Raw genomic sequence first — 9,803 nt, forward strand, 5'->3', positions numbered from 1 at the left:
CTAGTGATGCTGCTGCTGGTGAGAGAGGTGGACCACAGGATGTGGCCTGTAGGGCTGCTGGGATCTTCAACTGGGAGTAAGTGACACCTGGGGCTGGGGCTGGGGCTGGGGCCTTCACATGGGAGTAGATAACACCTGGATCTGTGGCTGGAGCTGCTGCTGGTGGAGCTGGTGAGAGAGGTGAGAGTGAGCCATGGGGTGGGAGCTGCTGGGCTGTGGGGGCCCTCAGCTGGGAGTAGATGACATCTGGAGTTTTCTTCTTCTTCTTCTGCTTCTCCTTCTTGTTTTCTTCTTCTTCTTCTTCCCTGTGGAGCTGCGCTGGCTGCAGTCTCCGCACAGTAGCATAGGTGCACTCATCGCCCTCTACTGCCTGAGGAGGGAACAACAGCATATCGTCACCAAAAGACCGGTCACAGTCATTGCGGTCAGCCTACAGCAGCTGTTCCCAAACTTCTTCTACCAGGACCCCCTTTTGATCCTGAGATATTGCGAAGCTCAAACATTATTTGTCAGTTAATATTGCTAAATTCTAATTTGATATTCACAGGAAAAATAAAAACATGCAATGGCCTTATACATGACTACTGTTACTATTTTATGGAGTGATGTTAACTATCAACCTGTTCTTTTCTTTTTAAAAGTTCATTCTGTCTGCGTTCCCCCTGCAATATCTCTGTGACCTTAAGGGTCCCACCCCCAACCCCCAGTTTGGGAACCACAGACCTGCCTTAAAGTGTAACTTGCAGGTTAAACACCACTAAATCTCATTTTAAGAACCTCAATACATAAATTTAGATGTGATATATGTCAAAATACCGAATTATTGCATAAACAACATTTTCAGAAAACTTTGTCAAAAATAACGGCGGCTTCTTTTAAACAAACATTTAGAATCCGACGTAGGTAGAGGGAGTCGCTGCGTTCTACAGACATACTAAGCACCGCAGAGAATAGGCCAGATTATAATATTGTAACACCTTTCCAGACCTATAGGCTAAATTTCAACAAGTTAAATGGCCTTAAACAGTGGCAGTATCCACCAGATACCGTCTGAACCATTTTATTATTTAAAATAATAATATTTTTTTTGTAGGTTTCCTCCATGTCAATGCGCTGCAGCAGCGCCATGAGGGTGTGCCAGACCGCTAGGCTATGTGGCACTTCATTAGGTTTCAAAATAACATTGTTAACCTAATAGAATATCTGATTGATATAAACTCTATTTGTGCATATAGCATATTTAGTTTTATATTTTCGATGTGTTTCCCTCATTGTGGAGATTCTCGGTTGGATCAAGAGTCCTGAGTTGGGTAGGCTAGATGTAGCCAAAAGAATCCCCCTCCCCATCACAGAGCTATCGCGCACTACCACCACCACCGACTGTTTTTATTGCCCCAGTTTGCACAGTAAGATTGTCATTAGGCTATTAGGGTACGTCACATTACTTTTTTGGAGTTTATTAACGCTGCTGTGCTGGCCTATAGCCTAGAAACTTGACTGTGACTTTATGGCGCTTCGTTTTTGTCGAAAAAAAAACAAAAAACCGATATGCTTCCGAAACATAACCTGACGGTGGTTTTGAACTGCTGGAGAGAGTGAACCTCTTTCTCCAGGCCTACATAACTAACCTAGGCTATATGCAGTACCCTACACTCACGAGAGATGAGCAGGATTTGAAACAGGTTTGATTCTTGCGGCGATTGCTGATAGCCAGCTGGTCCAGCGGTGGATTGCGTGCCGTAACCATAGCCTACACAAAACCAGGCGAGACTCGCTCTGGCAGACAACATTGCTCTGCGAGAAAGATCATCCCTGTCTTCCTGGCGATTCATCCCCTTTGTCATCGTCCCTCTTTTCCTGTTAGTAATTTGGACCTGGCATGTTTATCCCCGTAATTTGTAAAACCGGCAATCAAACGTGCGCGCAGCACTTTACAAAGACGCAGGTATCCCCTCTATCAAAGGAACGCTTTCTCCGCGTGTGGTGTGCTAGATTTTCCGTATCCTCATGGATTGACAAGACATGTTGGGAGACTTCAATTCAATTCACTCCCGATTTTGTAGAGATATTATGCTATTGTTATTCATCAAAATGTCAGGACCACATCAACGTTAGTTTGGCAAATGTGGCGCGTTGGGCCAAGCGAAAACTAAGACTCTCAAATGACGTTGAAAAAGCTTACTAATGTTTAAATTACTGTTATCCATTTTAAAACGTCGTCCATATTGTAACTGTGCAATCGACTGTATTTTTAAGTTTTAGAGGTTATGAGTTGGGCACCAGGCAGCAATAAGACTGCCGTTGGTATAGGCCTAGCCTTCGTTACCTTTCCAAATATGAAAAAAACCCACTGACGAACACATAAGTAATAAAACAGATCAACACAACGAATATCTTTTCTTATTAGTCTTATTATTTAGTGCACTTTTGCAAACCCTTGTTTGCAGACTTGCGCGCTCGGTCTCAATTTGGAACAGCGCACATCAGTGTCTGGCTTCAGCGATTCAGAATTGGTGCACACACTTCACGATTCCTTCTGGCTTGCTCACTCGGCGCATGGTTGTTGCGATCCTGACACTCTCAAACCCATTTTAGAGGCTGCGTGGTGAGATGGGAAGTGTAGCCTAATGCACACGGGGTAACTCTGCACTCTCACTCCTGAGGAGGCAGCTGGTAGGCTGTTACAATATAGGCCTACTTTTTATTTTAGTAATTTGGACCTGGCGTATTTATCACCGCCTACTTTTTTCAATGGTATAACTATGGACAACACAAATAACTGTATTCCCTCATGACATTGTAACGTGCTTCACAGAATGCCGCGATTTCAGCACCATGGACAGAGGGCGCAAGTCATTGTGGCGGGGGACATGAAGGTCTCGTTACTCCACGGGCATCGTTTTCGGGAAAGATATTAAAATAGTCGCTATTTCTAGTAACGGTCTACTATGAGACTGTTTTAGATAGGCATATAAAATGCCACTCTCGTGTGAAAGCATTGGAAAGATATAGGCTACTACAACCAAAACTGTTGGTAAGCCTACATCAACAAGCGAGAGCTGAACCAGAACCTTAGCTGGACTCCCTCTATCTACGTCATAGAGGCTCTGCCAGCGAGAAGCCCAACATTTCAGAAGTGGCTTTCAAATGATACATTTTCATGAAAATATTGCAGTTTGGCATTGTTACAGACTGTGAATTTCACATATATGTTTCAAAACACCTCTTCTGACAACATCCTGTATAGATTTAGTTATAAATTTAACCTAAACATTACCCTTTAACTTTATACCCATATGTCGAAAGAGCACTTTGATCGAGTGGAAAGTGTGAATACATAGGCATGAATGCTGGAAAGTGTGTGTGTGTGTGTGCGTTCATATGTGCATGCGTGTATGCATGCGTGCGTGTATGCATGCGTGCGTGGGTGTGTGGGTGTGTGGGTGCGTGCGTGCGCGTGTGTGTGTACCTGAGGTGTGCTAGGATGTCCTGGGGAGGGCTGTCCAGTCTGTTATGATAGTGGACAACACCAAATAGGTGATTTAATAGGTCATTTAAAAGTAGAGCATTTCATTTTAGTAATTTATATTCAAAATATATCTATCTATATATATCTGTGTGTGTGTGTGTATGTGTGTGTGTTTGTGTGTGTGTGTCCGTTTTGATGTCTTGCTGTACCCTTTGCATGGTGTGACGAGCCAACAATGTTGTCTGCTGACTTTTACAGTCCCCTTTGCATGGTGTGATGAGTGCTTGTATGCCAGATGGTGTGATATTGTGCAAAAGACACTAACTTGACATTCTTAGCTGTGAACATTTCCCCTCTCACACTGTGCTGCATCAGTACAAAGGTCAGTTTCAAGACAAAATGCAATAGCACATGTAATGGCTTTGTGTGTGTGTGTGTGTGTGTGTGTGTGTGTGTGTGTGTGTGTGTGTGTGTGTGTGTGTGTGTGTGTGTGTGTGTCTGTGTCTGTGTGTGTGTGTGTGTGTGTGTGTGTGTGTGTGCGTTACCCTGCTCCTGGTGTGTGTGTGTCCATGTTGAGCTCTCCTCCTAAGCAGTATGATCACCAGGCCCACCGTAACACAGAGCACAAGCACAGCACACACAGCCACCATGGCAACAAGACCAGCGGAGAGGGATAGACCCTTATCTGCAATACACACACACACACACACACACACACACACACACACACACACACACACACACACACACACACACACACACACACACACACACACACACACACACACACACACACACACACACACACACACACACACACACAAGGATATATTTGACCTTGTTTTGCAAGGGTTTTGACACTTTTACACTGAGGAACATTCAAGAAAGTCTTGAGGTTCTTCCCATAACCAATTTGTCACCTCTATCTAAATATACTCTAAAATAATGTCTTGGGCCACAGCACTTTGTAGTAACTCAATTGTTTTGTCCAGTAGGGTGCTTTAACACCACCTCTTCCTATCTGTGCATGCCTATAACTTTTACAGTAAGTTCATTAGAGAAATTTTAGGTTCCCCCATGGTGGAATTGAAGGTTATCTGAGGAAGCTTTAAAGGTAGAGTAATTTATGAAATTTTTAGTAGTTTACAATTTCCAGAATTTATGCGGCCCATTTACATAACCTATACACACACTTTTTTCATGTATATTTACCAACACCATCAACTTCCAATTCGTTATGGCTTCAGAATTGACGCTTTTCATAAATGAATTGGTGAACCTTCTCCAACCGTTTGCAATTTTGGATTACCAGTCACAGACCCAGTCACTTGGCTCTAAACGTTAGTGCAGTTAAATGTGCCGATTCCATGGGTGCTTTGGGACTTGGGCACCCACAGGGATTGACGAGCACCCAGTGGCACCCACAGAAAAAATGGTTAAAAAAACCTGGTATTGACTCTGATTGTTCCATGAATCCATGGAGAGCTCCAGTCAGTTTGGCCAGGCCAGTAAATAAAAGTTTATTACCTAGTAAATATGGTAACACTTTACAATAACGTCCTATCCAAAGCTTTATAATCACTATATTAACATTTAATAACAATTAACATTTAACAAAGCTTTTACAAATGAGTAATAGCCAAACTATGACTGCACAGTGGAGTGGGAATCAACTTGTACTGTGTGAGTTTTATGTGGTTTCATGCCCTCTGGTCTTTGGAGGAGAAACTTCCAGGACCGCTGCGACTGCGCTGTGTCTGCTGTGTTAGCATAGTATTTCTTGCCCATTTATAAACATTTGTAAACATTTTGTTGATAATTAGTTCATTATTTATAAAGTGTTTATAAAGCTGTGAATAGGACGTTATTGTAAAGTGTTACTGTAAATATTATTGAGAAGAATATTGTCAGTGAGCGTTTTGAAAGAAAAAAAACCTCTAGGCCTAGCTACATTTTCCCTATAGGTTCCTCAGAGAATGGTTAGATTCCTCAGGGAAGCCTTCAATTTCACAGTACAATACAGTTACTGCAAACATGGCTAAGGTAACAAACAGTGTGTTTTCACCTGATTTGCGTATTTCGGTTGAGGAGATGGGAGCCTGTGTCAACACAGACCCGGAGGTGGTGGTGGAGGAGGAGGAAGTGGTGGAGATGGACGAGGAGGAGGTGGTAGTGGAGAAGTGTTGATGTGTCGATTGGGATGATAATTGCTTTTGTTTTGCTGGTAAAATTGACACAAACATTATAAAATACACATACACACACACACACACACACACACACACACACACACACACACACACACACACACACACACACACACACAAAAACACACACACACACTAGTAAAACTAGTGGGGAATGTGTGATTCTCACTCTACCTTTGATGAAGTGGCGGCTGATCCAACAAACATTTTTGCCGCCGAGCAGCTATACTGGGGAGAAGTATTTGCCCGACACGCTATTAATGCAAAGAAGCTTTCAAGATCTTCCACGTTTTCTTTTGCTTTATTTACTTATCTTCGTGGGTTGAAGGTTCAGTGTTCCATTCATGACAGTTAAAATCCAGACATTTGAAGTAAAGAAGCCAGGTGTGCAAACTCGCAGGAAAAGTGCTAATGCGCTGTGCAATTTAAGCTCAAAGTGTGCACAGAGTAGCGTGGTCAAGGAGCGGTTCTTGAGCATAAAAACAAGGGGTGTAGCGTGGTCAAGGAGCGGTTCTATGCATTTAAAGTGCGGTCAACAAAAGGTGAGCACTCCCCAGATACCCACTCAATCTACAACTTGGCTGCCATATCCCCAACACCAGGTGATATACAAAATCTAATCACCACGTGACCCAATCTAAGCACGTCACCACCCCAACGTGCAAAGCACATTCCCAAACTAAAATCTGTCCGCAACATTCCGGCCCCTAATTATTACGACTCACAGTAATAATTAAAAAATTCAATAATACAAACTCTATGCATGCATATTACATCATAATTCCTTAATAGGGCAGCACTCAAAGGTCCATGAAGACATTTCCTTTTTTTTGTTCATGTGCGTATGTGCATGTATGCGTGTTTTTTTTTTTTTTCAAGTACAGGTCAAAGGGGTCAGTCATAGGCCAGAGGTTACCAGCACTTAGCCTATATTTCAGGTCGGTCATGTCAACTGGCCAGTGCGTTAAACGTTACATGTCAAGGTCACGTTATATGGGGTCAAAAAAGGTCAGAACTCTGATAGTAGGCCGGCATTCAAGGTTGGTCGGGGCCTCGACCCAGAGACGATGCTCCAGACCTCTCTGGTCTGGCACGACCGCTGCGACTCGGCTGACGATCCAGGAACCATGGCAACGAAGCTGGGCAGGACTCCTGTCCATTTGTTGCGTTGTTGAAGCCGTGGTAAGTTTTCTCTAATCCACCTTTTCCACAGTTGGTCGGAGATGTATTGCTTGGACTTGAGCTGAAGGAGGCGGTCTGGTGTTCGTGCTTCCAAGCCTTTTGGATCTGTTAACTGAACTGCCGGTATAGGGTTGCACTTGTATGGATGGATGCTTCGTTTGACATTTTCTCCTGTTGGCAGGCAGGAGATCTTGACGGCATACCTCTGGAATTGGCACAACTTGACGATTTGCATCTCTGCATTCTTGATCTCTCCCAATGAGAGGAAGCCAGGAAGCCGGGAGTCATCCCTGTGACGACTAACTACATCAGAACTGGATGGAGGGACGGCATTGATTTTGCGATGACGCAGAAGTGATTTCTTGAATCTCAGGATCCAAAGCGCCACCCTTACGAGGTGAGCCCAAGTGGAGGTTTTACTGATCAGGTGGGTAAAAGGATGGCTGTTCTCACCCCCATCAGTCTCACTGGCAGCAGCAGTTTGTGAAACGTGAATTGTAGCAGAGACCTTGGGCCCAGATAGCCACAGCACATTTTTCAAAAGGGGGTCTGGCCTCAGGACTTTAGGGGCTAGATCTACGGCCTTGTCTACAATCTTCAAATACCTCCACTGACAGGCTTTTGAAATCTGGAGTTCCATTCGGGGACTTGTGACAGGTTTCAAGGTCTTACGGTCTGTGTGTTGACGTTCTTTAGCGGGCACACACTGTGCATAGCCTTTCTTACGGCTCGTATGTTGATGGCGTGTCATGAAAGTGGTATCCTCCTTTTGCAGGTCTTTGTCTCTGACAATTTTCCTCTTCAAGCTTACGGCACTTGCACGACTGCTGAGTGTGACCCTGTCTCGAGCTCTCACAGGAAGGGCAATGCTGTGAGGCCCGTCTCTCAGGGAGTTGGGATCCTTTTTTGACTGTACTAACTGCTCACCATGGCTGCCCTCAGGGAAGCCCGTCTTAATTGGTGGTTTATGTAACTCAAAGGTCACAGCAGAGATTCTATGGACGTTCACTGTGGACATGTGTCCTCTTGGTCTTTCACAGCATTCTTTGCCAAGTGACCCGCTCACTGTCCAGCCAAGGGCAGTCTTAATGGCGAAGGGAGCATTGTCCACACTCCGAACAACCTCCAGAGGTTCCAGCGCTCTAGGCATGTTCACGCCAATCAAAAGTTCCACTTGCGCATGAATTTCTGGCAGACAAATGTGGCTTAAGTGAGGCCAATTTTCCAAATCCTGCTGCCTCGGGATGTTGCTTACGTTGACAGGCATGATCTGCTGTGTGAAAAGGTCAGGCATCTCACAGAAGACATCACTCTGCAGTCCTGCGACCTCCAGATCTGACACAATGCTGCTGCACACCACTTTCTCATGCCCCATTGTTCGCAAGAGAATCTTCGTCTTCTTCCCAGTCCGATTCAGCCTGTCCAGCAGACCCACTGTGCAAAAGGACGCTGAACTTCCCGGGTCCAAGAAGGCATACGTGACAACAGTTCTGTGGCCTTCCCTTGACCTCACTTTGACAGGTACAATGGCCAGCTTGCAGTCTTGTTCACCGGCCCCAGTAAGGCCACTAGACTGAACCATAACAGGATTTTCTTCTGCAGTGGCATCAGACCTGACTTCATTCTCATCTCTGCAGATGTGCAGCAGACTAGGATGTTCGTGAGTGCAGATCTCGCATGTCAAGCGTCGCTTACAATCTCTACTGATGTGCCCAGTACACAAACAGCCAAAGCAAATGCCATTCCTTTTAATAAACGAAATCTTGTCACTGTGAGGCTTCTCTTCAAGTAAAGAACATGACGCCAACGAATGTGCACCTTCACAGAACAGACAGTCTTGCTTGTGGTTGTGGCGCCTTTGCACTGCTGCTTGGTCCGCACCCACATTCGAGACAGTTGTGCCAAAGCTACTTTCTCTCATTCTTGGCTGCGCTGTGCGCTCTCCTCCTCCACCTCCACCGCTGCCCTTAGTTGCTGGATGGTTGGACAGGGGGTCAGACAAGTTCCCAAACACGGGATCAGTGACTATTCTGACTTGGCGTTCCAGATAAGAGACAATGTCCATGAATGTAGCTCTTCGATGTTGCTTCTCTTGTATGTCACATGCTGCTGATCGCCACCTGTCTTTCAACTTGTAAGGCAGTTTGTGAATCACCGAAAGCATATTGCTGGGTGTGTTCAACTCTGAGAGGCCATCAACCTCCTCCATTGCATTGCAGCATCCACGCAGAAAGAGACTGTATGCCTGAAGTGCATCTGCATCCTCAGAGCGAATGACTGACCATGAATGGATTCTGTTCAGATAGCAAGCAGCGATCACATGCTCATTTCCGAAATGTTCGTACAAGAGAGTTTTGGCCTTTGCATATCCAGTCCCATTTTCCATATGCTGACAGCTTTTTACAAGTTCATGAGGTTGCCCCCTAGTGTACTGTGCAAGGTAGTGAAGGCAGTCATCAAGATCGATACTTTTAGACTCAATTACTTGCTCAAAGGATCGCATAAAGGCATGGAAATCAAGAGGGTTACCGTCAAAGGCTGATATTTCTCTCTTAGGCAACGACGACAAACTTTGTTGGTGGACCAACATCCGAGTCAACTGATTTTGTGTATGCATTATGGAGACCAGATTGGCATTGGTTGCTGGGCCAGCAGTTTGCTGTGAGGACAAGTGTGCACTTGGTTGTGATGGCAACTGTGTGTTCTGCTTCATGTGGGCAGCGGGTCTAGTGAGAGGAGGGGCTGATTTATACATTTTCATTTGTTGTTTCACTGCAGGCTTTGTGTTGAAAGCAACTGGATTTTCCTTTGGTCTTAAATGAAGTGTCCTTGAGAGGAACGTTTCTGCATCCACATCAAAATTTCCCAAGACCTTCTTATTCGCTTCCAAGTGAGACTTCATTCCATTTGATTTCCTCGATGCAGACTGTAGGCCTACAGTTGAA

The sequence above is a fragment of the Engraulis encrasicolus genome, chromosome 13 (assembly GCF_034702125.1).
Source record: "Engraulis encrasicolus isolate BLACKSEA-1 chromosome 13, IST_EnEncr_1.0, whole genome shotgun sequence".
Classification (NCBI taxonomy): Eukaryota; Metazoa; Chordata; class Actinopteri; order Clupeiformes; family Engraulidae; genus Engraulis; species Engraulis encrasicolus.